Raw genomic sequence first — 23,764 nt, 5'->3', positions numbered from 1 at the left:
CATTTACTTTTTTCCATATTCCTCAGTCGATCTTCATAATCAATTTCGCTGTGAACTTCCCTCTCCTCAAAACTAGTCCAGCCCATATCACCCTGAACAGCTTCATTTGTAGACTTTCCATGAGCGCCCAGTGCGAGGCGTCCTACTGATTTTTGGTTTCATTCGAGTCCTGCTTGTACACTTGATTTCAAACAAACAACCGCTTTTCCAAAGGCAATTCATGGAACCATTACACCTTTCCACATACCACTGAGCACCTCGTACCTATTGTGTCCCCATAGCCCTCTGTGCTTTATTATGGCTGCATTTCTCTTTCCCTTTACTGTTATTGTTTTTTCCTGTGTTTCCATATATCCATTGCCTTCGTTTGTGCATATACCAAGGCATCTATATCATTTTACCCGGTGTATTTCTTGGCACTGTATTGCCAATGTCTGTTCACAGTTTTCATTGAATACCATAACACCTGATCTTAAAACACTAAATTTCAAACCTAAATTCTCGCCTTGATCTCTTCAGATATTAAACACACGTTGCAAATCACTTTCCTATTTAGATGGCAACACAATGTCGTCCGCATAAAATAAACCTGGAAGGTGCTGGCCTACTACTGTACCCGCCTGTTTTTATGAGAGATTAAACCCCACATTACTTCCTTCCAGCGCCTCTTCTCAACCCTAACCATGTAGCAGTTGGGATAAAGGGCACCCCTGCATCAGTTCATTGTTTTCATCTTTCTCCTCGCTCCTCATCCCTTTCCACTCAACAAAAACGATAGTTTCTAGGTAAATCTCTCTCAAAAGCTGTAGACATTCCTCACTTAAGCCTTGCTCTTGGAGAATAATCCACAAAATGTTGCGGTCGACGTTGTCATTGCACGCTCCTGTAATGTCTAAAAAGACCACATATGACGGTCTGCTTTCTACTCTTGATATTTCAACGCACTGAGTAAGAACCAATAAGTTGTCCTCCAAATATCGACCTATTCTGAAGCCATTCTGAAGTTCTCCCAAAATGTCATTATTCTTTGCCAATGCTTGCAACTATAATTTCATTGCCGGCATTGCTTGCCTGTATATAACCGATGTAATGGTCAATGGTCTATACGAGTGAATTCTATCTTTCTCCCCCTTACCTGTAAAAACTGTCTGGTATTCGTGTGTCTTTTAAAGTTTTTTCGACTGCTTTCACCAGAGCTCCCTTCCTTTTCGTCCTAGTTCATTAATCAGCCTAACGGGAAGCTCGTCTAGCCTTGTGGCTGTGCGCTCAGGAATTCTCGCTTTCGCTTTCTTTTAGTTGAAATTTATCAGCACCAGCTCCTTTAACATGTGGTTCTCTTTCATGCTCTTTTCTTCTTCAAATATCACCTTGTCATTGTGTTGGAAAGATTTGGCTGTTATGTTTCGGATGTAATTCAATGCCGCTTCGCCTTTCACTTTGTTTTATCCTAGTCTAGTGTATGTTGTTGTATTGTTGTTGACTTCCCGCCTAATAATTTTATGCGGTTCCAAAATAGTCTAGGTGCGGCCTTCTTTTCTTCGCGCATTTCTGACAGCCGACGTTCACGTTCACCTTTTATCTATTCTTTGCACCAGTATCAGAACCATATACTTTCTCTCTCCGTATATTCCTATTTACTGACTACTTCATCCTGCGGCAACTGCGCCTTCTTTGCCGGCCTGTGCTATCAGGCCGCTTTCTGTCGTTCGACGATCGCTTCTAGTATCTCCCTGTTCCACGAGCTTTTCGGTTTTTCTTTTTCCTTTCCAACGAACGAGTGTTTATCTTTCCCTATTTCTGCCGTCATTACACTTCGAAGCTCACTATAATCTTGCTCTTTACTTGGCCATTTGCCAGGTACTTCCTCGACTCTAGTGAATGTATTTTTATTCGTTCAGCATTCAAATTTGGACTCTCCATGTTGCACTCTTTGATCTTTTTCCCAACTACATATTCCATTTTCAATGTGATGGGTTTATGGTCTCTCCCTATGCTGCCATGCCCTTCCTCGTCAATGACCATTTACCTCAACTTATCATGAACTGTTTGTGTCATCAGACAATAGTCAATGGTCGGCTGTCGGTTTCCGACTCCCCACGCGAGCTGCCCTTCACATTTAGGCCCTCTATTCTCTATAACTAGGTTATGCTGCTCACAAATGCCTATCGTTGACTTTCCCTTGTTGTCGGGATAGCCATCTAAAGCCTGTGTGTGGGCATTCATGTCACCTAATAGGATAATTTCGGCACCATTCCCAAAACCCTTAATATCAGCGCTCATGCATTCCACTAACTCTTTAGCTTTCTCTGTGCAATTATTTCCGGTCCACAAATACGTAACACCCAGCCAAGTTTTTCCCCCACTCATTGTACATGATAACCAAAGATGCTCTTGACTTTTGAATTTACTCTTTTGCACTTCGCTCCCTGATGGATGAGCATTCCGACTCCCCCTCCCTTTCTTTCCGACTTAGTTGTGTTTTCCCCACGCAAAAATAATTCTCAATCATAGGCGGCTCTTGCGTGTCTCTAAGGTGCGTTTCTGTAACCGCATACACCCCTATTTGTTGTCTATTTACCTGCTCCTCAATCTCTGCCCCCTTTTCCTTTCTTCTGCCGCCCTGCATGTTTATGTAGCCTACTGCATGGCGAGCTCTCGTTCTTGTTTTCCTCCTTTTTATGGTATTTACAGAAATGAAATTCTCAGGTTCCCTTTGGGGACCTCCTTCATTACTACCTACCGTGGCCACCTGAGCGCCCGTGCGCCCCCTAAAAAAGTGACAACGCGACCAGAATGTCGTCAGCCCACTTCTCGCGCAAGCCTCTAATTGAAGTGTATCTCGTCCCGTTCAAAACCACCACACCTTCTCACCTCCCTGTTTACTTCGACAACCTCGAAACCTTTAATTCGACTCATTTTCCATATCGCCTCATTAGCAGCCACTACGGCTCTTTGTACGTGACTGTCACGTACAGGCACCTCCGGTAGTGTGCACACCAGGATATGCACCTGAGGGGATGATGACGTGGGGGGGGGGGGGAGAGGAAAAGAACTGCAAGCATTTTTCTTAGCATATATTTCGCGGTATGCATACGCATTTATTAAAGCTTAGCTACTTCCATATGCGGAACACAAGCAGCAGTAAACTATAAAACACAATAGGCTCAAAACCATTGTTCTCAGATTATAGAGACTTATTCAGTCTCTCCGCTGTTGTCGCATTTGCCTGCTTCAGGGGGCCACCTGCATAAACTTGCTCAAAGCTGTTACCTACCAGATATATGCCATCTTACGTTCGCACAACATGGCTCACACGTGTCATTACAATTTCATATGCATATTTGGCGCTTTTATGGCCTTATCCTTTTGCATATTGAGAACTTTCTCGGGAGCGAACCCTATCTTTTGTAATACTGCCAGCAACATTCGTAAAATCGTAGACTGAGAGTAAATTCGTAAAGCATACGAAATTCAGGACAGTTTGTAGCCATGCGAGGGTAATATGTCAGTGTAGTACAAAAAGTGATTACTGCCTTAACAGTAAATTACATATGCAAGCAATCTTGGGCGCTAGAATTGTGTTTCATGAAAAACCCTCAAGTTATTCCACATCCCTTGACGAAATACGAGCGCTACCGCGAAAAAAATTTGGAAAAACAAAACGAATGCTGGAGTTCGGAGGGGCTAGGACATTATATTCCCGGAGGACAGAAGAAGGCCGCAGTAATAGGCAGGCAGTGATGAAAGAGAGGTAGAGGTTGCTCCTCGCCATTATGGCTGCTGTTACGCCTGGGCTACTTCCTTTACTTGTAAATATTTATAAATATGAATATTTTGTGCAACAATGTTATGGCGAAGTAAAATCCCCGCGAATTTATTACAATACAAGTGGTCGAAAGTGTTACATGCGGTCAAGCATTCAAACAGAATATTCACACACGGGCACCGTTCTCAAGGATGTGACTGCTTTAGAGCCAATTCAAATTCTCACTGCAAGATCTCAAGAAACACAACTGCGGTGGCAATTTGTGATTCTGGCAGATCGCACAAATATGCTGTCATTTTTTTTGATAATTTGGGAATTTTTGTCAGATTCTATTCAGGCTTCAATGTTTGATGACGGAGAAATCCGTCTCGTGTTCCGAAATGTTCAACTGTGTTCTCGGCTGTAAACTCATTCTGCAATTTTTGACCTTTATGACTGTGAGCAGGCTCTTCAAGATGGCTGGCAACAATTTGATGCATTGCTTGCGTCCCGACCCCTCCGTCATTTTCGAAAATTCATTAATTTATTCAATTATACCTTAACAGGAAACCATTGAACAAGGCCGTTACTACGGTTAAAGTAACGTAAGCCGTGTATTATAAGAAACTCATTACAACGAAAACAATAATTCCATAATGCGATGGTATGGGACATCAAACAGCAGTATTAAAAAAAGAAATGAAATATTAACGTTCACAAAGTACAGGAAGCTAAGTGTATTCTACAAATGACAGTTCACGCCTTTATGGTTATAGACGCTAGGGGCCCGGGAAGGTGGTTGCACTTCGCTTCAGAGCTGCACTGCGACAGCGACAATTACCCATCGCTCATATCTGGAGCGCCTAAAACAAAACAAACGTCTTCAGATTGTGAACTCTCTCTGCCGACCTCTCGAGGTTTCAGCAAGCCGGAGGGGGGCCAGCAGGTGCTAAAACCTGGCCCCATTGAGCGGCCGCCACGCTACGCCTCGCGCCACATCGTGCCTCAAGCTGCCTTACTGTGATTAGCATGGAGGTTCAGGTGCACGGTATGGACTTGAACCCACGCCAGTATGACCCTAAGCGTTGGACACAAGTTTCGAGAGCCCAGGAGAAGCACCGGGACACACAGAACAAGACGCAAGGTACAAACGCTGATCCTGCTCTGCGAGAAACGCGTCAAAGCGACTCATGCATTACTTAGCTCATCGACGCAGCTGCACTGTGCTCTGTACAGCTGCAAAAAGAGACCAAGCAACTACCACTGCTAGCCACCGGATATAAAGTCATATTTCGCTCCCGGGGAAGCTTTGACCTGACGCCGCTCCAGCCACGCTACCGCCTCACCACTGCCCTGCAGGCCACTGCACTGACTGAACTATTTACGGTGCGACTCCAGTTTCACGCCTTCAATAACACGTGAAATGTCTTTGCGGAGAAATGTAATGACGCCCTCAAGCTAGTAAAGTCGCAGCAAATCAACCGCCACCAGCATGAGTATGCCACGACAGCATATACTGCATGCCCCGATCACTCAGTCAAGGGGGTTTACGCTTACTGGAAGGAATCCTCACAACTGCTAACACACTTAATCGCCCGCAACCCCCGCGAAACTGTACTAGACGCTCAATGGAGGCGACTCACACGATGCGTACTTATTACCTTCGGTCAAGACAAAGCCTAATCGAAAAGTTGTTTATTTCGGAGTACTGCATCTTCGTACGCCCTAAACATGCCAGGTCGCCCGGATGTCTGCGTCCAAGCTCCAACTCACAATTGCTCCTGAAGCGAGCAGTCACACTCGACGCATCCTGCCCCATCATGTGCAGCAGTCTGCATCATCTATGAAGGCCAACACTTGTCTGGGACCCGAGAATAAACGTACCAACGCCCACCTAGGAGAACCAAGGCCACCTCTGAGTGCTAATCATGATACCGGCGACCCGTAGAACAACATCCAACACGCAGTGCAGGGAGCAAGCGCAGCGGATCACATGTTGCCGGACAACGACGAGAAGGCTCGAAGAACTTGAACTGATCGACATGGGACGACAGGCTCGAGACAACGAACATGACTCCACCACCCGCAAGCCACATCCCGTCTACTCCAAATCTTTTTCATTAAACCGGATGCTTCGACCAATATCTGGCATTTCTAAAACTTCACACAGAGAATGCGAGGTACACTTTTTTCTAGCACGTCTACCATGATATTGAGCGTTAAGGCGTAGAGTCATCTGCCACCAGTTTTAGGCAATCACTATAGAAACACATTTATTTATGAACTGAAGATATTCGCATAACACAACCACGCAGTTGCAAATATATTGCTATTGGAACAACTTTACAGAAAACGGCCCACGAAGACGTGGCTAAATGCATTTCTTTTGTACTGAATAATTACACTACCAAGAATTATCTGCGAAGCTGGAAAGTGTACATATAGACTTTGCGCAAATGAAGAGCTAAAACAAAATATGAAAGAATGGGCAGAAAAGTGGTTTTTTCTATTTTTAGAATAATATACGTGAAATATGACGAGCGCTACATAACAAATATTTGTTTGGCAATAATACTCTGTAAGATTTATTATGGTTCTAGTACTTCGACAACTCCGTGGTCATTTCAGGCCGCCTTATGTTTCCTGATGTTCTGAATACTTAGTATCCTGAAATGTGAATATTACCTGTATACGTGTACATTAAACCGCCTATAGGTGCATAAATGGTGCCACTTTGGTGTCATTTGAGTTTTGACTCCACCCAAGGGAAAAAAGGCTATTCATTGAAGAGTTGACTTGGGTGAAGGATTGCATGCAGACGGATCATAAAAGCTGCGTTGAGGCGTGAGGAAGTTCTAAGCCTTCAACTCATATGTATGTCATTTCTGACTAACACTTGATTTTTCTCGATGCGTGTGTGATGCACTTTGCTTCTCGGAATAAGTGCCAGGCCACACAATCTTCTATCGCACTGCGTACGTTGGGTTCTTGAAGTTTATGCTTGTGATGAGGGGAACAAACCGGTACAATTAAGACGACTTCGCAGATTGTGTTATTTCTTCATTGAATTACACATTCAAAGATAAAAAAAGAAGGATCGCCGGAACGAGAGTTGTGGCGCGAACGAAAATTCCGCGAGCCTCAACTGCAGGGCCTCTGTCCTTACTGAACAGTAATCCGTAATGTAATAGGTAAGAGGCTTACTATTTAGATTACCATGCCACGATCCTTGTTATTTGAAGCCACCCTCAGCCTCATCAAATGGTATCAGTGCCGTAAGAACTCTCATAAAACCTGGCATTTCATTCAACTACAGCTTGTGCCAATGCATAAACTTTCTAACTTAGTGCTTTTAGCTGTCGTATAGCTAAACTAGAAGTAAAGTAAAGCTAAGTAAAAAAAAAACACGGAGACATAAATATAGGCTCGAGTGAAGAACATCATGAGGACAGGCCATAAACACTTCGCTGAAGCTATAGGACGTTGAATGGGCTTGGCAGATATATATGTTATTTTGGACCCGCAAATGATTTGGTGGATTTGCACGTCCAGCTCTTAGGCACTCTGCTACTGCGCAGGAAGGAACAACGCTGCTTCTATCGTCTGTCGAACTGTCCTCATCGGATCTCTGTAACTTCTCTCCTCTAGAGAACACGTAAGTTTGAGCCAACATAACGTTTTGCAAATGGAATATTTTACTATTCTACCGGACGATTTTACCAATACCTGGCATTTCTAAACCTTCAAAAAGAGGATGCAATGCACACATCTTCTTGCTCGTCTTTCACCATGTTGAGCATTAAAACGCATAGTTATCTGCCAATATTCACTCGATTACCCGAAATTCTCAAATATCAGGCAATCCGTAGAGGAAAACGGTTTAATTTATGAAGTGAATTGATCCACACAATACAGCCACGCAGTTAGAAATGTATTTCTACCAGAACAACTTCCAAGAAAAGGGCCCTCAAAACACGTCAAAATGCATATACCTTTTGGCGAATATTTATCATACCAGCATTTATCTTCACAACCGCGAAGTGTTCATATAGTCTTTCAGTAATTGAAGTGCTCAAAAAACTATAAAATAGTGCGTATAAAGTATTTCATTTATTTTTGGACGTAGTTACTGGATATAGGACGAACCTTATTTCCCGAATGTTTGTTTGCCACAAATATTTTGAAAGATTTTGAAAGTTCTACGACACCTCCGCGGACATTTAGGGACGCCTTATGTGTTTTGATGTTCTTCATGCTTTATACGTTTTCATGTGAACATTACCTTGTAAAAGCCTCCAGTAAAACACCTTTATGCTTTTACCTGGGCAACTTTACTGTGTTTTGACTCTTGAGTCCACCCATCAAAAATAAGACAATAGAAATATTGACTTCTGCGAATGATTACAAAATCGCAAATCATAAACGCTACGTTTAGGCCTGTGGAAGTTCAATTAGTTCAAAAAACGTGTATGTTATTCTTGAGTCACATATAATTTTTCAGCATGCCAACATAAGGCACTTTGCCTTTTGCGGAAGAGGGCAGGCTACACAAACTTCTGTCGCACTGTGTACGTCAAGTTCTTGTAGTTTGCGCATGTGCTGGTCAAAACAGGCAAGTGCAACGAACGATGTCTTCGCCGAATATACGCTTTATTCATTGGATACTGTATTCAAAAATGAACATAGCGGCACGAATGAAAATTACACGAAAGTCAGTCAATTACTCGCCCCCAAGTTCTTCTCACTTAACAGTAATCCGTAATGTAATCAACAAGAAGCTTAATATTTAGATTACTATGTAACGACCCTTGTCATGCCAAGCCGCCCTCAGCGTCATCAGATGTTATCAATGCCACACAAACTCTCATATAACCTGGTATTTCATTGAACTATAGCATGTGCCAATGCATAAATTTTGTGGCGTGTCGTGTACCGCCATTCGTAAAAAGAACCGCAGACGTAACAATGGGCTTTGGTGAAGAATATCATGAAGACAGGCCATAAACACTGCGCCTAAGCACTAAGTAGTTGAATAGGCTTGGCAGTTATTTATGCCATTTAGGACGTGCAAATCATTTCCTGGATCCTTGTCTTACACACTCTGCTACTGCTCACGGGGAAATAAGGCTGCATCTGTCGTCTGCCGGACTGTTGACATCGGAGCTTTGTAGCGTCTGTAACCTGTAAAGAACACGTAAGTTCATGCCAAGATAACTTTTTGCCAGTGGAACACATTTTCATTATGCCGGATACCATTTATGGATACCTGCCGTTTCCAAAACTTCAAAGAGGGAATGCAAAGTACTCTTATCCTAATATGTGCTTCTCGATGTTGAGCATTAAGAGGTATAGTTATCTACCAATAACGAACTGATTAACCCCAACGCACCAATTTTATTACATCACTGAAGGAATACACTGTAATTTATGAACTGAAGCTATCCGCTTAGTACAACCAGGCAGTTCCACTATTAGAAGAGTTTACAAGAAAAGGGCTCACGGAAAGGCGGCAAAATGCATTTCTCTTCTACATAATAGTAACCAAACCGTCATTTATCTGGAAAGATTGCAAGTGTACGTCTAAATTTTGTCTAAAGCAAAAGATAAAGTAAAGATATAAGTGAGGGGATATTTTTTTTTCCTTTTGAAAGTACTTATTGCAAATACGACACACCCTAATTCACGTTATTTATTTGGCACAAATAATCTGTAAGATTTTCAATGGCTCTAGTGCTTCGACAACTCTGTGATCATTTAAAACCGGCTTATGTTTCCCGATTTTCTTCATGCTTAATAGCCTCCGTGGAAATATCACCAGGTATACGTCTCGAATAAATCGTCTATAGGTGCCTAAATGGTGAAACTTTGCTATCTTTCCACCCATTGAGTCCACTAATGGGCAAAAAGACGATTTAGAGGACAATTGACCTAGATGAAGGATTGCATGAAGGTAGATTTTTCAGGATGCCTACGCAAGGCTTTTTGCCTTCTTGTGTGAGAGGGCTGGGCTACCCAAATTATGCCGGTCAGCGCGCGTCGAGTTCTTGTAGTTTTTGCAGGTGCTGAGGAAAGCAGACGGCTGCGAGTCATGATGCCTTCGCGGAATTTGCGCTTTCTTCATTGAAATATGTATTGAAAGATGAACAAGAAGAATTGGAAGAACGAGAGTAGTGGCACGAAATGAAATTCCGCAGGACAAAATTATACGCCCCCAAGATCTTCTCACTAAACAGTAATCGGTAATGTATTGAATAAGAGGCTTAAAATTTAGCTCACTGTTTCACGACCCTTGTCATGCGAAGCCGCCCTCAGCTTCATCACATGTTATAAATAGCGATAGCACTCTAATATAATCAGGTATTTCATTGAAGTATAGCATGTGCCAATGCATACATTTTGTGGCTGGTCATGTGCCGCATCCGTAAAAACAACCGCAAACATAACAATGGCCTTGGGTGAACAATATCACGAAGGCAGGCCATGGACACTGCGCCTAAGCTCTAAGTAGTTGAATAGGCTAGGCAGATATTTATGTCATTCACGACGTGTAAATCATTTTCTCGATACTTGTCTTAGGCACTCTGCTACTGCGCACGGGAAAAAGAGGCTCCTTCTATCGTCTGTCGAACTGCCCACAAAGGATCTTTGTAGCGTTTCTCACCTCTAAAGAGCACGTTAGTGAGCTCCAGCCAACATAACTTTTTGCAAATGGAATGCTTTATATTACACAGGATGATTTTACCAATACGTGGCATTTCTAAAACTTCAAAAAGGGGATGCAAAGTATACATTTTGTACACGTCTTTGACCATGTTGATCGTTAAGACGCGTAGTTATCGCTCAGCAATTAATCGATTACCCTAAATTCTCATATATCAGGCAATCAGTAGAGGAAAACACTTTAATTTTTGAAATGAAGCTCTCCGCACAATACAGCCACACATTTGGAAATGTATTGCTACTAAAACAACTTCCAAGAAAATAGCCCTCGAAAATGCGGCAAAATGCATGTAACTTCTGCGGAAGATTTATCATACCAACATTCATTTTCCCAGTTGGGAACTCTTCCTATCGTCTTTCGGTAATTCAAGAGCTGAAAAAGCTATAAAATGGCTCATATAAAGTATTTTCTCTATTTTCGGAAGCAGTTACTGCAAATACGAAGACATGCACAAGGTTTCCTTGCCACAAATATTTTATAGATATTCTGTGGCTCTACTGCTAGAACACCTCCGCGATCATTTACGGCCGCCTAAGGTGTTTTGATGTTTTTAATGCTTTGTACCATTTCCTTTGAACAATACCTGGTAAATGACTTCAGTAAATCGCCTCTGCACTCTTAAATGAGGCCACTTTGTGTGCTTTGACTCTTGAGTTCACCCATGGAAAATACCACTAAAAAGACATTGACTTGTGCGAATGATTATATCGATCACAAATCATAAACGCTACGTTTAGGCCTGTGGAAGTTCAATTTGTTCAACAGATATGTATGTTATTCCTGAGTCGCATATGAGTTTTCAGGATGCCTACATAAGGCACTTTTCCTTTCTGCAGTAGAGGACAAGGCTACACAAACTTCTTTCGCACTGCATACGTCAGGTACTTGTAGTTGGTGCATGTGCTGGTGAAAACAGGTAGGTGCAACTAACGATGGCTTCGCGGAATATACGCTTTCTTCATTGGATTCTGTATTCAAAAAAGAACAAGAAGAATTGAAAGAGCGAGAATAGTCACACGAACGAAAATTCCACGAGAGCCAAATACACGCCCCAAGATCTCATTTAACTGTAATCCGTAATGTAATCAATAAAGGGCTTAATATTTAGATTACTATGTCACCACCCTTGTGATGAGAAGCCGCTCTCAGCTTCATCATATGTTATCAATGCCAAACAAACTCTCATATAACCTGATATTTCATTGAACAGTAGCATGTGCCATTACTTGAGTTATCTGGCTTATCGCGTGCCGCCATTCGTAAAACGAACCGTAGATATAACAATGGCCTTGGGTGCAGAATATCATAAAGACCTGCCATAAACAGTGCACTCAAGCTAAAAGACGTAGAATATGCTTGGCTGCTATTTATGCCATTTAGGACGTGCAAATCATTTCCTGGATCCTTGTCTTAGGCACTCTGCTACTGCTCACGGGGAAACAAGGCTGCTTCTATCGTCTGCCGCACTGTCCACAGTGGATCTTTGTACAGTCTCTCACCTCTAAAGAACACGTAAGTTCAAGCCAACATAACTTCTTGCAAATCGAATACTTTTTGATTATTCCGGAGGCATTTATCAATACCTAGCGTTTCTAAAACTTCAAAGGGGGAATGCAAGTACACTTGTTCGAACATGTGATTCTCGATGTTGAGCGTTAAGAGGTATGGTTATCTAGCAATAAAGACACTATGAACCAGAATGCACCAATTTTATGATATCACTGGAGGAATGCACTGTAATTTATGAACTCAAGCTATCCGCTTAGTACAACCAGGCAGTTCCACATGTATTGTTATTAGAACAACTTGCACGAAAAGGGCACTCGGAAAGGCGGCCAAATGCATTTCTCTTCTACAGAATAATTACCATAGCAACATTCGTCTGGAAGGATGGCGAGCGTACCTATAAATATTGTGCAAAACAAGAGCTCAAGAAAATATAAAACACAGGGGATAAAGTTTTATTTTCACTTTTGAAAGTAGTTACTGCAAATTCGACGAACACTAATTTCCGTTATTTATTTCGCACAAATAGTCTGTGAGATCCTCAATGGCTCTAGTGCTTTAACAACTCCGTGATAAATTAAAGCCGCCTTATGTTTCCCGATGTTCTTCAAGGTTAATAACCTCCGTGGAAATATCACAAGGTATACGTCTCGAATAAATCGCCTATTGGCGGATAAACTGTGAAACTTTGCTGTTTTTCCCCTAATTGAAAAAAAAATTTAATTATGGGGTTTTACGTGCGAAAACCACTTTCTGATTATGAGGCACGCCGTAGTGGGGGACTCCGGAAATTTCGACCACCTGGGGTTCTTTAACGTGCACCTAAATCTAAGTACATGGGTGTTTTCGCACTTCGCCCCCATCAAAATGCGGCCGCCGTGGCCGCGATTCAATCCCGCGACCTCGTGCTCAGCAGCACAACACCATAGCCACTGAGCAAACACGGCGGGTTCTCCTAATTGAGTCCTCTAATCGGCAAAAAGACGATTTAGAGGACAATTGACATGGGTGAAGGATTGCATGAAGGTAGAATTTTCAGGATGCCTACACAAAGCAATTTGCCTTTTTGTTTGAGAGGGCTGGGCTCCACAATCTTCTGACGTACAGCCCACATCGGGTTCTTGTAGTTTATGCAGGTGCAGAGGAAAACAGGCAGCCGCAACTAACGATGCGTTTGCCCTCTATACGCATTCTTCATTGGATACTGTACTCAAAAAGTAACAAAAAGAATTGGAAGAACGACAGTAGTGGCACGAACGAAACTTCCACGACAGTGAATTAGGCGCCCCCAAGTTCTTCTCACTTAACAGTAATCCGTAGTGGTATCAGTAAAGGGCTTAATATTTAGTCTACTATGTCACTACCTTTGTCATGAGAAGCCGCCCTCAGCTTTGTCATATATTATTCATGCCAAAAAACCTCATATACACTCGTATTTCATTGAACTATAGCATGTGCCAACACATAAATAATCTGGCTTATCGCGTGCCGCCATTCGTAAAAATGAACCGTAGACAAAACAATGGCCTTGGATGAAGCATATCATGAAGACAGGCCATAAACACTGCGCTGAAGCTGTAAGATGTTGAATAGGCTTGGCAGGTATTTATGCCATACAGGACGTGCAAATCATTTCCTCGATCCTTTTCTTAGGCACTCTGATACTGCTCACGTGGAAACAAGGCTGCTTCTATCGTCTGCCGGACTCTCCACAGCGGAGCTTTGTAGCCTCTCTCACGTCTAAAGAACACGTAAGTTAGTTCGAGCCAACATAACGTTTTGCAAATGGAATACTTTACATTACAATGGATGATTTTACCAATACCTTGCACTTCTAAAACTTCAAAAAGAGTATCGAAAGTACACATTTTCTAAAACGTATTTGACCATGTTGAGAGTTAAGGCGCGAAGTTATCTGCCCGTAGTAAATTGATTACCTGAAATTCTCAAATATCAGGCAATCAGTAAAGAAAAACACTACATTTTGAAATGAAGCTCTCCGCATAATACAGGCACATATTTGGAAATGTATTGCTACTAGAAAAAGTTCCAAGAAAATGGCCCTCCAAAACCCGCCAAAATATATCTAACTTTACTGGGGTAGACTTATTACACCAGCATTTATCTTCTCAGCTGGGTTGTTTTCCTATCGTCTTTCAGTAATTGAAGAGCTGAAAAAAAACTATAAAATGGCGCGTATGAAGCATTTCGTCCATGTTTGGAAGTAGTTGCTGATAATACGATTAACCTTAATTCACAAATGTTTGCTTGCCACAAATATTCTTAAAGATTTCGTATGGCTCTAGTGCTACGACAACTCCGCGGTCATTTAAGGCTGCCTTATGTGTTTTGATGTTCTTCATGCTTTACGCCTTTTCATGTGAGCATTACCTGGTAAAGTCTCCAGTAAATCGCGCTTATGCATTTACCAGGTACCATTTTGCTGTCTTTTGACCCTTGAGTCCACCCATGAAAAATAAGACTAGAAATAATGGCTTGTGCGAATGATTACATGATCGCAAAACATAAAAGGTACGTTTAGGCCTGTGGAATTTCAAATTCTTCAACAATATGTATGTTATTCCTGAGTCACATATGATTTTTCAGGATAGTTTTTGTAGTTTGTGCATGTGCTAGTCAAAACATGCAGGTGCAACTAACGATGCCTTCGCTGAATATACGCTTTCTTCATTGGATTCCGTGTTCAAAAATGAGCAAGAAGAATTGGTAGAACGAGAGTAGTGGCACGAATGAAAATTCCACGAGAGTGAATTACACGCCCCCGTGTTCTTCTCGCTTAACAGTAATCCGTAATATAATGAGTAAAGGATTTCATATTTAGATCACTATGTCACAATTCTTGTCATGAGAAGCCGCCCTCAGCTTCATCATATGTTATCAATGCCAAAAAAACCTCAAATACATACGTATTTCATTGTACTATAGCATGTGCCAATACATAAATTATCTGGCTTATCGCGTGGCGCCATTCGTAAAACGAATCCTAGAAATAACAATGGCCTTGGGTGAAGCATATCATGAAGACAGGCCATAAACACTGCTCTGAGGCTGTAAGATGTTGAATAGGCTTGGCAGTTATTTATGCCATTGAGGACGTGCAAATCATTTCCTCGATCCTTGTCCTAGGCACTCTGATTGCTCACGTGGAAACAAGGCTGCTTCTATCGTCTGCCGGACTGTCCACAGCGGATCTTTGTAGCGTCTCTCACCTCTAAAGAACACGTAAGTTCAAGCCAGCATAACTTTTTTCATTATAACAGATGCATTTATCAGTACCTGGCGTTTATAAAACTTCAAAGAGGGAATGCAAAGTACACTTGTCCGAACATGTGCTCCTCGATGTTGAGCGTTCAAAAGTATGGTTATCTACCAATACCGACCCCATAACCAGAATGCACCTATTTTATGATATCGCTGCAGGAATGCACTGTAATTTATAAACTGAAGCTATCCGCTTAGTACAACCAGGCAGTTTCATATCTATTGTTATTAAAACAACTTGCAAGCAATGGGCTATCGGAAAGGCGGAAAAATGCATTTCTCTTCTACAGAACCCCGCAGGGGCGTCTGCGTCAGCAGGCGTTTGGTGTATTCCGAGACCACGTACCCGAGCACACGAGGGTTGGACTATCCCGCGTCTAACCGTGCGCGGCTTAGTCGTGTCCAGGGAAAAGGGCATCCTGGGGGTTGAGCCGATGCCAGGTGTTTGGACCTTTACGGCCCCTCGGCGGCGGCAACACACCCCTTTGGCCTCGGCTTCACGTGGACGCCAACCCCGGACTGACGCACCCGGGGGAAATCGGTAGTTGCCTTTTCCGGTCTATCTCTCCCTCCAGCCTTCGTCTTTCTCTCCCGCGTCTAACCGTGCGCGGCTTAGTCGTGTCCAGGGAAAAGGGCATCCTGGGGGTTGAGCCGATGCCGGGTGTTTGGACCTTTACGGACCCTCGGCGGCGGCAACACACCCCTTTGGCCTCGGCTTCACGTGGACGGCAACCCCGAACTGACCCACCCGGGGGAAATCGGTAGTTGCCTTTTCCTGTCTCTCTCTCCCTCCAGCCTTCCTCTTTCTCTCACTTTTCATCTTTCCTGTCTTCTCGTAGCTTCTGCTTACTTCCAATTTTTCCAGGCCGCAAGGGTTAACCTTGTGTGAATAGCCAACCTATGTTATTTCATATTCCGTTATACTAATTACGTACAGCTGGCGTTTGCAGGACCTGTTTTTACAGTTCCTGTAGCGTCCCCTTTTAGGGCTCCACGGTGGGTGGCTGGCGTTATTGCCGAAAACTACGCATTCCTCTATGGATAATTCCTTCCCTCAACTGCCTGATCGCCCTCAGAAGAGGGTGCACCGATGAAGTTTTCCAGTTTTTTGGCCGCAAAAAAGAATTCTTCCCGCGTTTCCATGTCATGCATTCTGCAAAACAAGATAAACCGGTATGAAGAATCTCACCCTTCCTTGTTTCCAAGTCCTTGACTGAAGTCCTTGGTCCTGGTTATAAGGCGTCGAGGATGGCAAGCGGTGATCTCCTCTTGGAGCTCCGCGATCAGAAGCAATATGAAAAAGTGTCAAAACTAGTGTCATTTGGGGAAACCTACATAATTATAACCTTGCACCGCACGATGAACACCACCCGTGGTGTTGTCTCCGACGATGACTTGATGGAGCTCACTGAGGCTGAACTCTTGGAGGGTTTCAGTGAACAGAATGTTATCAATGTTAAACGAATTAAGATGAGGCGAGATGGTAAAGATACCAAGACGAAATACATAACACTCACCTTCGGCTCAAGTGTCCTTCCCGAGTCCATCGAGGCCGGTTATATCAAACTTCGTGTTCGTCCATACATGCCCAATCCTCTCAGAGGCTTTAAGTGCCAACGTTTCGGCCACATTTCCCAGATCTGTCGAGGCCGGCTTACTTGTGCCAAGTGCAGTGACAATGAACATTCCTCCGAAATGCTCGAGAACACTCCACATTGTGTCAACTGTGATGGCGAGCATGCCGCATACTCGCGGTCGTGCCCTTCTTGGAAAAGAGAAAAAGAAAGTGTGACAATCAAAGTCAAGGAAAACATAAGTTTCAAGGAGGCACGCAGGCGGTTTCATACCTGCCCAAGAAAAGTTTTGCCGATGTGACGCGTCAGGGGGCAGCGACACAACGGCCTCCGGCCGCTGTCCGACCCGCAAGCAATGAGTCGGCAGCTACGCCATCTGCCTCCGCGGCGGTTGCAGCTAGCGCTGCTCCATCAACCCAGAATGAGGGACCATCGACCCCGAAGGTGGGCGCAGCCGAGGCTGCCCCAACCTCCCCGGCCCCTTCCAGCACTGGCAACAGGCGGCGGCGCCAAACCCCTCAGGGAGCCCCATCGACCTCCGGGCTGGTGGGCGCAGGGGTCTTGCCCTCCGAGGCGGGACCCCCTCTGGTAACCTCGCTCGCAAGAACACGTGTCCGGCGCTTCACAAGAGGCAATGGGCACTACACCTATCCTCAAGGCGCACCAAGCGCCTAAGGGACGGCGAGGTTCTCTCGAACGCTCCAAAAATGGTCACATCCCCGTGACAGGGCCTGGAAAGAGCTCTGTAAACTAAGGCATCACTTGCGTTTCCGTACACACAGCACCAATGTACTTTAAATATGGGTACAGAAATTATTCAATGGAACGTCAGAGGTCTTCTTAGAAACCTTGATGATGTACAAGAACTCATCCACAAGCACAATCCAAAAGTGCTGTGTTTACAGGAAACACACCTAAAATCGAAACACACAAACTTGCTCCGACAGTATATAAGTTTTCGCAAAGATCGCGATGATGCTGTCGCATCATCGGCTGGTGTAGCCATTGTTATCCACAAAAGCGCTGCGTGTCAACTTTTACAGCTACAAACGCCTCTTGAAGCAGTGGTGGTTCGAGCTGTTCATTCATTCATTTCATTTATTGTACCCTCAGGGCCGAAGAATTACAGAGGGGAGTGGCAAAAAAAAAACATTTCTGTAAAAAGATACGCTTATACATGGAGTTATATAATGTACCAATTCAAATACATATACTCTAATTAACAAACATTTTCAAATCAATACAAACCACCAAACTACAAAACAATGTAAAATGAGTAGATGATACAGGTAAGCACAAGCAAACAAGAGGAAAAAACGAGAAATAACATGAGGTAAAGAACTAATTAGTTACTGTTAAAGCATTTTTTAAATGTTGATGGTCTGTAATTTCTGCAGTAGCGGTAGGTAGATGGTTCCACTCTTCACAAGTCCTGGGAAAAAATGAATACTGAAAAGTAGATGTCCTGCAAAAGGGAACGGCTACTTTATGTCGGTGGTCAATGCGTGATGATACGTAGTGGAGAGGAACGATGAAATCATCGTGTAGTGAACGATGGTGAAATATGCGGTGAAAACGACACAAGCGATAAAACTTACGGCGAGATGCTAGTAATGGTAGTTGAAGGCTCGATTTCATATTAGTCACACTTGCGGTTCGAGCATAATTAGACATAATAAAATGTGCAGAGTTATTTTGAACCATTTCGAGTGAGTAGATTAGATTGTCATGGAAAGGGTCCCAAACAGAGGCGGCGTATTCCACCTTCTAACGAACCAGCGTTTTATAGAGTGAAAGTTTAAGAGCCTGAGGAGCGCGTGAGAAATTCCGGCGAAGATATGCAAGTGTTTTGTTGGCGCTGGCGATTATGGATTCAATGTGATCATTCCAGGTTAGTTTTGAGGATATAGTGACGCCAAGATATCTATATGACGATACTACTTCTAAAGGAAAGTCATCAAGATGATATGAAACATTTGCATTAGTAGATCTAGTCGCACGCATGACTTTGCATTTTTTAGTGTTTAATTCCATGCACCAAGTCTTACACCAAGCGGAGACAGAATCAAGATCACACTGTAGACTAGTAGTATCGTTAGGACTAGTTATTTCTCGAAATATTACACAGTCATCTGCAAACAAGTTGATATGGGAAGAGACGCAGGAAGGTAAGTCGTTAATGTAGATTAGAAAGAGGAGAGGGCCAAGCACCGATCCTTGTGGTACTCCTGAGGAAACAGGACTCGGAGGAGAGTCAGTGTTATTAACAGAGGCAAACTGGGAACGATTTAGTAAAAAGCATTCGAGCCATGCAAGCAGTTTGGAATCCACATTTAGTAACTGCAACTTATACAAAAAGGAGATTATGGCATACTTTATCGAAGGCTTTCGAAAAATCTAGAAATATACAGTCAGCTAAAGAAGAACGATCGAGGATGGCATGAAGACGGTGAGTGAAACATACGAGTTGAGTATCACACGAGAATGTCTTGCGGAGACCATGTTGTGAAGGCGAAAAAAATGAATTCGATTCAAGAAATTCTCCAAAACAAACTCCTCAGTTTACATACCTTCACAACTTTAAATAACCCCACATTACAAATTAAACAAACATGATTTTCGGTCCTATATAGATCAATTGCCAGAACATTATGTTGTTCTTGGCGATTTCAATGCGCACAGCTCCCTGCTGGGTGACTCTCGTATAGATTCGTGAGGTCGTGTTGTTGAACAGCTCCTTTTTTTTCTGGTGTGTGCCTTCTGAATAAGAAGAAACGCCCGTATTACTGCCTTGAAAGCGAAACCTTTTCTTTAATTGATCTCAGCATAGTTTCCCCGTCTATACTGCCTGAACTCGAATGGGAAGTTACAAACAATCCTTACCGAAGCGACCGCTTCCCCATACTATTAAGAACACTTAAGGGGACAGGGTAGGTCCTATTCTTGCCATGCATTTTAGGCTATGTTCGTGACCCTTCTTCTCATGATCTGCTGGGGTTCGTACATTAACCTTGGTGGCATTGTATTCAGCATGTTAGGTAGTGTTACTGAACCAGGATTATTTTTTTAAAGATTATTTCTTTGTTTTCTTTTTTTTTTTACTGGGCCCACCAAATTTTAAAGCCAAAATCTGCAGTAAATAGCCTGTAAACAAAAATCCCCCGCAAGAATGTTTATAATCCTGGTTCAGTAGTCTGCCCGTAATGTTTGCTCAATATCTGGAAAATATTATCTCCCATGCGCTTGTAGTTTCTGAAAAAAAGGGTCAAGTGCAGCAAAATTATGCGTTTTGAGATAAGTGGCTTTGAAGTGGAAGAAGGAGCTTTATTGCAATATAGGACTATAGAAACGAATTCTGGCGGATTTTTTCAATAGCCACCAGCCTGGTAGTCCCCTCCATCGTCAACACTTCTTTTCTGTGCTAGCTGCCTTGTTTTCCGGGCCTCCTTAGTGACTAGTCGTGTAGCCCTCTGTACAAAGTACAGTCGCCGCCGGTCAGCTTCGGGCATCCACTGGACTGTGAACCGTCCTGGAGAAACTCCGAATGACCTCAAAATGTCGGCTCGAGCAATGCTGCGATCATTAAAAGTTAGCACAGCATCCATTGTCGCTATTTGCAGCGTCTTGAGGCCAAGAAAGACATTCTTCGACCGCGCTCCCATACAACGTTGTTGAACGCCTCATTCGCGTTCTGAGTTTTTCCATGGAGACATTTCTGGAGAAGCGCAGGCTTTGAGAGCTGCTGAAACACCGGCGTTCCGGTTCAAGCGTTCCGCCGAGCGCGAAAGCTTCGATGCAGACGCGCACGTGGTGGCCGCGGCGCTCACTCCTGGATTGTGTTGCGGAGAATTGGCGTCATTGGAGATCTACTTATGCCGGTTTCCGTGGAACAGACGTTTTTTAAAGCACTTCTTTGGCTTCGTCATTGCATTACCGCTAAATAACCAGTACCGAAGTATAAACAAATTCAATTGTCCGCGAAAACACGCCGAAGCACGAGCGAAACGCCGCCCGTTGCGAGTAATCCAGCTGCGCCTTAGGATTCGTTTGGCTAAATGAAATATGCTAGCTAGGTTTTCACTGTTGCCATGACAAAAAATAGGTGGTGAAAAAAATTTTTTTTTCTCAGTTTAGGAGAGGCACAAATCCCGAGCATGTGTCAAAGGGGGCGTGGCTGGATGCTGCCTAGGTTTCGAAAAATGTTGATTTTGACAGAAATATTTCGCGTGCGCGCAAATGAAACACTGGGCCATGTTGAGGAAAGAACAGAGATTTTAGATTACACAAAAACAAGAAATCGATTTTCTTCGGAAACTTTGCCTACCCTGTTCCCTTAAAGAAAACGAATATACACCACAGGCTCCTAGGTGGAAGACTGACACAGCTGACTGGGAGAAATTCCGAACCCTAACTAGTATATCAGGGGATGGCATGTCCTCGTTAGGAATTGATGCTCATGTAGAGGATTTTACAGCCTTCATAATAGATGCCGCATATAAATGCATACGTGAAGTGGCTCGGCATGCGAACGGCGTGTCCCGTGGTGGAACGATGAATGTAGAATCAGAACAAATCGTGAGGGTCGCCACGTGCTTCGCCCACTGCAGAGAATCTTGTCAACTTTAAGAAAGTAAAGTGCCAAGGCAGGAGAACCCGCTGACAGGCCAGATGAGAAAGTTGGCAGAAGTTTTTATCGAGTATTAACTCGTTTACAGATGAGGCGAAAGTCTGGAACAAGGTAAATAGAATTAGAGGGCGACAAACATATTCACTCCCTGTGGTAGATACACAGGGCGATATACTGCAAGATCAGGCAGACTCACTTGGGGAGCACTTTGAGAGCATGTCAAGTCCCAACCATTACTAGCAATCCTTTCTGAAATATAAACAAATACACGAATGCAAGCCACTCATAAGAAAATGTCGACAGAATGAACCATACAACTGTCCGTTTAGTATTGCCGAGTTGAGATCTGCCTTGAGCTCATACAACAGCTCCGCACCGGGTTCTGACAGAATCATGTATGAAATGATCAAAAACCTACACAATGATACCCAAGTTACACTACTCACAATTTTCAACCCCATTAGGGCTGCAGGATACCTTCCAACTGCATGGAAAGAAGCAATTGTGGTCCCTGTTTTGAAGCAGGGAAAAGACTCATCCATGGCGACAAGCTATCGCCCGATAGCTCTTGCAAGCTGCCTCTGTAAGCTTCTTGAAAAAATTATTAATCGCAGACTGATACATTTCCTTGAACTCAACAATATACTTGATCCCTATCAATGTGGCTTCAGAGAAGGCCGGTCGACAACAGATTACCTTGTATGCATTGAAGGATATATTCGGGACGCATTTGTACATAAACAGTTTTTCTTAACAATATTCAAAGAAGGGAATTGCGCTAAAAAAGACACGGACGAGTAAGGACAAGGACGGGCGCAATCGCCCGTCCATGTCCGTCCATTGCGCCCGTCCATGTCCTTACTCGTCCGTGTCATTTTTAGCGCAATTCCCTTCTTTAAGTATGTACGACCGACTCGCCCAACAACATGCTCTCCTGAATTATCAATATTCCTTGACATGGAGAAGGCATATGACACAACATGGCGCAATGGCATCTTGCGAAACTCGTCGGGAAGGGGCATCTGTGGAAATATGCTGAAAATAATTGAAAGCTATTTGTTGAATCGCATCTTCCCCGTGAAAATCGGCAACGTATTGTCGCGACCTTTCACACAAGAAACAGGTGTACTGCAGGGAGGCGTGCTTAGCTGTACGCTCTTCATCGTGAAGATGAACAGGTTTCGTGCATCGCTACCACCTGCCATTCTTTATTCTATCTACGTGGACGACATTCAAATCGGCTTCAAATCCTGTAACCTCGCAGTATGCGAGAGGCAGGTGCCGCAGGGCTTGAACAAGGTTTCTAAGTGGGCAGACAAAAACGGATTTAAAATCAACCCCCACAAAAGTTCTTGTGTTCTTTTTACTAGAATGAAAGGCCTGGTTCCAGATCGTTGTGTTCAACTGTGTGGCCATCAAATACCTATCAACAAAGAACACAAATTTCTAGGTATTATACTTGACTCCAAGCTTACTTTCATACAGCATATTAAATATATTAAAGAAAAATGCCTAAGGACAATGAACTTACTTAAAATTCTATCCCACTCAACATGGGGTAGCGACAGGAAGTATCTGATGAATGTTTATAATAGCCTAATTCGATCACGATTGGACTATGGTGCCGTCGTATACAACTCTGCTGCTCCGAGTGCACTAAAGATCCTAGATCCTGTCCACCATCTAGGTATCCGCTTAGCCACTGGCGCTTTCAGAACAAGTACGATTGAAAGCTTATATGCGGAATCAAATGAATCGCCCCTCCATCTACAGAGAACTTACATCAGCCTTACAGATTTCCTGAAAATACACTGCAATCATCAGCATCCATGTTTTAACACTGTTAACGATATGACGTGCACTACACTCTTCCATAATCGTCCCTCTGTAAGACAGCCGTTCTCGCTTCATGTAAGGGAGCTTAGTGATGAAATACATGTCCCACTCCTCGAGGTTTGCCTAGTGCATCCAACCAAGTTGTTTCCACCTTGGGAGTGGCAGGTCATAGAATGTGACATATCATTTTTAAAAGTAACAAAACAGGCACCAGAGATCGAAATCCGAACGCATTTCCTAGAACTCCAGCACAAGCACTGCTGCGCAGAGTTCTACACAGACGCTTCGAAGTCTAATGTCGGGCTGTCCTATGCTGCCGTCGGCCCGTCCTTCTCAGTATCCTATGTACTACATCCGGAAACAAGTATACTTACGGCCGGGGCCTACGCATTACTGTCTGCTGTGAAGCATATACGAAAATCAAAACTTCAAAAGTCAGCGATATATACAGATTCCCTAAGTGTCGTGAATGC

The 23,764-nt window shown here is 43.4% G+C and overlaps 1 protein-coding gene across 5 annotated transcripts in view; it reads left to right on the top strand.

Moving 5' to 3' along the window:
* Nucleotides 1-8,475: 8,475 nt before the first annotated feature.
* Nucleotides 8,476-23,764, top strand: part of LOC140219018 (uncharacterized) — a 308,514-nt gene continuing 293,225 nt past the window's right edge. Inside the window, exons 1-4 of one of the 5 annotated variants that reach the window (XM_072288861.1) lie at nt 8,793-8,939; nt 11,881-11,978; nt 13,626-13,723; nt 15,120-15,215. The gene's annotated coding sequence lies outside the window, so the exon portion shown is untranslated. Of the gene's footprint in view, nt 8,940-11,880; nt 11,979-13,625; nt 13,724-15,119; nt 15,216-23,764 lie in introns of all 5 variants that reach the window. The other 4 variants (XR_011895296.1, XM_072288860.1, XM_072288862.1 and 1 more) reach the window with 4 other exon arrangements.

The sequence above is a fragment of the Dermacentor andersoni genome, chromosome 6, assembly GCF_023375885.2.
Source record: "Dermacentor andersoni chromosome 6, qqDerAnde1_hic_scaffold, whole genome shotgun sequence".
In the NCBI taxonomy this organism is placed as follows: Eukaryota; Metazoa; Arthropoda; class Arachnida; order Ixodida; family Ixodidae; genus Dermacentor; species Dermacentor andersoni.
Note: the sequence above shows the minus strand (reverse complement) of the source record. Positions and strands in the feature narration are given on the sequence as shown.